Consider the following 5,269-nt stretch of genomic DNA (forward strand, 5'->3'; position numbering starts at 1 on the left):
ATTTTTGAAAAACGTGCATTCCAGTTTAGTTTGGTCCATGATATGGGTCCAATAATGGTGTAGTTGGGTGGATTTGAAAAGACCTTTCCAACGATATATTATAAGCCCAATTCCGATGAATAATGAGGAAGTTATGGCCAAAATACTAAACTGGGCCCAAACCGGATTTTATCTACGACCCAATGATCATGTGGAGGGTCCAAAGGTTTAATCCTATTCCTAAACTAATTAGGATTAATTAGAAGCTTCTATAATTTTTTAAAAGATCTTAATTATCCTTTTTGAAAAGATAAGATCAAAGAATTTGAGTTAAATAAAAACTTTCCTTTTCTTAAAAACTAATTCTATTCGAATTTAAAGATGTTCAAAGATAGTCAGATATCATTTTTGTGCCTCATAATCTTTATCCAAATTTTATATGGTTGGATATATCTTAAAATTATCTATCCAATGATATATTATAATATTAAATCCGAGCTATAACGAAAAAGATATGAATGAGATATGAAACTCTATTCAAAACTGACACTCTTCCACTATTTCGGCCATATCTTTTTATATAAAAAATATTTTAATCTGATTTTAATTGGGTTGGAAATTATACTTCAATATCTTTCCAACGACATATTATATGCTTTATTTGGATTTCTAGATCAAAAGATATGATAAAAACAAAATCCGCAAAAACTGTTGTCCATCGAGTTCTATTTCGATTCGAATTCGGATTCTTTCTTATTTTTCGACCCTCTTTTTTATCTATAAATAGAGGTCATATCTCCCCTTTTTCAATCACCATATTAAATCTCATCAAGAATTTCTTGATTTTCTCTCTCTCTTTCTAAGCCTAGCTTTTTACAAACAAAATTTCTCATACATTAGCACTAGACACACCTAGCCAAGTTCGAAGTTGTCTTCGCCCTAGACGTGAAAGGTTTGATATTTCTGAGGGTTTGGTCCCAAATCTCTCTTTCAATTATTTAATTTAATTGTTTTGTTTTATATTTTCCTTGAAGTTACTAACGCGTGTATTTTGTTATTAGAAAGAGGTACGAGGCAAGTAAGTGCTTTAATTGTTTAATTGATATTATGATAGAAATCATGTCTAGGTTGTTATTATGATTCCTAGTATCATGTTAGGACGTTTTTCTTAATTTGATGTTTAGGGTGACAACAATAAATTCCTAGTATCATGTTTAGGGTAAAGAATATAATGTCAATTATGATTTCTATGATGCTTCCTATTTTCTTTCCTAATATTCATGTTAGTATCATGCACTAGTAAAAAATTAACCTCAAGTAACACCCAAAAAGTGTTACATAAAGAGGTAAAAGTGATATTATAGACAATAGGTAACACTTTATTGGGTGATACTTCCGCCCATGTTACCTAAAGTCTTATGTAACACTTTGGGTAACGTATGGTAACACTTTCAAATGTGTTACTATAAATCCTTTTATGTAACACTTTTTATATTATTAGTATCATTTTTAAAGTGTTATGTTTTATTTTTTGTGTAACACTAACTTATCTTTAGTAACATTTTTCAAACATATGGTATCACTTTATCCGACATTATGTATCACTTTTTTGAACTAACGTAACACATTGTTGATTATTAGGTAACATATGCCAATCATCTTTTGGCATATGGTAGCACTTTATTCGATATTATGTATCACTTTTTGCAAACTAATGTAACACCTTATTATTTAATAGGTAACATTTATTATTATAATTATTATTATTTATTATTATAACATTCATTATAACTATTTTTAAATTATAAAATAATATTAATATATACAACAACTATGAATGAGATATAAACATACATGATAGACAACAATTTTGATTGAAATTATTTCATAAATCTTACAAAAAAATCCACAAACACCAATTTTAATGTTTGGCCAAACAATATAATATTCCAAACAAAAAGTGAGGAAATAAATACGAAAAACTTCCAAATTTCAAAATATAGTCAGCGTGATAGCAGTAAACAACATTAATAAAGCAGCAGCTAGCTAGCAGAACGCATCAGCAGTAACAGAAGCTACCAGCAGACAGCAGTATGTAGCAGCAGACAACAATAGCACACATCAGTGGCATCAAACAAAAGTAGAAGGAGTCAGCAACAGATTGTAGTAGCAGCAAAACAAACAGTAGTAGCAGCAGCAAAACAGCAGTAATAGTAAGTGCTTCTTCTAGCATTATCACTTGTTACCCCAATCCTTCATCTTTATCCATTTGATCCTTGGTGTGAATACATCATATATCAAACCACTAAAACAAAAATGAAAATGCAATAATAGGAGTTAGCGCTTTTTAAAAGAGAATACATTAACCTAGGACATGAACTGTTGATACTGAGTTACTGACCCTCATCCTCCCATATGGTAATTGTGCTAGCATTATCGGGTTTTTATGATCGGCTCCATATTTTTTAAATCTACACAAATTCCATTATATTCCAGCTGCCTCATACATGCAATTGCCATCAAGTTAGTGATGTAGTAAGAACTTTCTAAAAAATGAGAATAAAAATTTCATCTTGCGAGTTTTACCTTTTTACAGGCCATCTGTCAATAAACTCTCAAGTCAATGAGACTGAAAATTTCATCTTGGGAGTAGTATAAGCACATGATTTCAAATTAACAATTCAAGCACTAATTAATATATTTTGGCAAAGTAATGAATGATTAAGACTAAAATTTCTTAAGCATTCATCACCCTTCAATATAGCAGCACAAGAGTAACAAATGATTAATTACGAGCAATTTAATATTACTTGAATATTATTTGCATTATTTCATAAGATAAAGTTATAAAACCAATTGATGATCGAGGGGAGCCAGATGCATCAGTTTCCTTTGATCAATAAGTTTTCTTTTTAAAAAAATGTATTTCAATCCCCACCATTAACTTTAGCATACCTAACTAAGTCTGATTATCTCATAATTTATGGTAACTACCCTCATGAGAGCTCACAATACTTTTTTGAGGATAACAAAAACGTTATAATATCAACCAAAGATTCTTAATGCCTATTGTTACTATAATTCTTTGCTTACCAGCTTAATTAAAGAAGCGAGATAATTTTTTGGAAAATATATTGAATTTGAAAAAAAAAAACCCAACAAAATTAGATGTTAGTCACCTAGAAAATGTGGTTTCAATTAACTAAAAGGTAGAAAAATGATCATTTTTACTAAGGGAAATATAACACATTAAACATAGCATGAACCAGGCATAAAGCTCTTCAATGAGACACTAAATTGTTGGTATACACATGGCTTCAATTTTTTTTCAGTTGTAGTTACCTAGGATAGTTTTTATTTGATCTAGTTCAAAATGAAAATTTAAAGCATCTAGAGTACAAAAAACATCTCATACCTGAAAATACATTAAAAGTGAACTCCTTTGCAATCCCATTCACCAATCTATTAGGCATTAAAGTGATTTGCTGCCGGGGAGACGAGGATAACAAGTGTTACTGCCACAATTCAGAGCCAATATTTGAGATGACTATGATCAAGCAGTGATAGACCCGCCAAGTACTTGACTTTTCTTTATTTGCATCCTTCATTAGCACTCATAGCTTTTAAATAAAACCTAAGTTTTTTGATAAGGTAATCACATTAATCAGAAAATATACTATACCCCATAGGCTTTAAATTCAGTTCAGAATATCATACGCAGTTACTTTACAAGGTATTATTTCAATCCTACATGAGAAATATAGTTCAAATTCTCACTCAAATGCATCCTTCAATAGATTATACATAGTTTCACTGCAATGAAATAAGCTAATATCCATAATTAGAAATACCAGTTAAAAACTAAGCCAAAAAACAGGTTAACTTTCAATATAGCTTACTTTTACATCAGATACTTGAACAAGCTATCCATACTCAATCTTAAGCAACATGTTATGCTCAGCAAAGCCAACAAGAAAATTAGTAAGAGAATTCTGATCCTTACAAGATTATTTGAAGCACACCGTATAAAGCTTACAACTAATCAACTATGGAGAAAAATGAACAGAAGATAAGCATATCAACGGTCTAGAAAATTAGCAGTTGTTCCACGCTCACAAACAGAGTATTCGAAGGAGTCTACCACCAATCGACGACTCAAATTCAGAAAATGACAGAATTTTTCAAAGAAATTCGTCAATAAAGAAACTGAATTTGTTAGATAAGGTGAATTTTGACCACTGTATTCTTCAGAAAATTTTGCTACATCTAGATCATTTCATGAGAAAATCGCAGCAACTATCAATATGTGATATAATCCAACCATCGCATTTATTTACAAGCTAAAGCACAAACTTATTCCCAGGCAGCAAACAGAACGAAATATAAGATATATAATATTGGCACCCAATTTTACAACAATACATCAATATACACCCAATTTTGCAACAATACAACAATATATATACCGATATTCATGATTGATTTCAGCAAATAAGTAATACAGGTACACAAAACATAAGCTAATTTTTAAAAATGGGGAAGAGGAAACTGGAGAAGACATTCTTATAAAATTATTGATGCTTAAATTAAAATCAAATAAACCCACATATTCAAGCTAAAATAATTTACAGATGAAATTACCAGATAGTTTCACAAATTTGAAAATTTTAGGCCTTAATTTAAAAAGAAAACACACCTACTTTCAATCTGAACCCAATGATTCGCTCATCCATTATGAGATGAAGGTTTTTCGCGCGGTTCAAGGGGGCACTATAGTCAGCCAGCGGCGGCGAGCTAATACAACAAGGTTGGTTAAAGAAAAGGAAACCCCAACAACCATCTAGATTCGGAATCCGATCATAGTACTTTAGTGTTTATATGATAATCAATATGTATGTAGGAGACAGAAAATTGAATTCAATTAATTGACGATGAACCATGGATTTTGAATTGCAAATCGGTGATTTAAAAAAACATTACCTCTTAAGCCGTTTCTAATCTTCAATAAAGAGGAATGCTCAGATTTGCGGAGGATCGAAGAGAGTTTAGAATGTAGTCGCTTCAATGTAGGAAAAGATTAGAAAGTTGCTTCAATGATGGAGCAAGAGCTTCGATAAGGACTTCATCGAACCATCAGCTTGATAGAGGAGAAAGAAGAAGAGTGAAAAAAGAGGCTGAAGTTTTTTTATTTTTTTTTAAGAGTCAATGAAAATCGGGTTAATTCCAAGAAAACCGTAGAGAAATTTAGAAAAAATAAATAAATAAATTAGTGTTACCATAAAATGTTACT

The 5,269-nt window shown here is 30.7% G+C and overlaps 1 long non-coding RNA gene across 1 annotated transcript; it reads right to left on the reverse strand.

Annotated features, from left to right (window-relative positions):
- Positions 1-2,385: 2,385 nt before the first annotated feature.
- LOC145634878 (uncharacterized) lies at positions 2,386-4,815 on the reverse strand. Its single transcript, XR_014113666.1, has 3 exons — positions 4,676-4,815; positions 3,395-3,613; positions 2,386-2,475 (listed from the first exon to the last, which is right to left on the reverse strand). It is a non-coding gene; the product is annotated as an uncharacterized LOC145634878 (long non-coding RNA).
- Between the last annotated feature and the right edge of the window lie 454 nt (positions 4,816-5,269).

This window comes from Chenopodium album, chromosome 6 (genome assembly GCF_948465745.1).
Source record: "Chenopodium album chromosome 6, dcCheAlbu1.1, whole genome shotgun sequence".
NCBI classification, from domain to species: Eukaryota; Viridiplantae; Streptophyta; class Magnoliopsida; order Caryophyllales; family Amaranthaceae; genus Chenopodium; species Chenopodium album.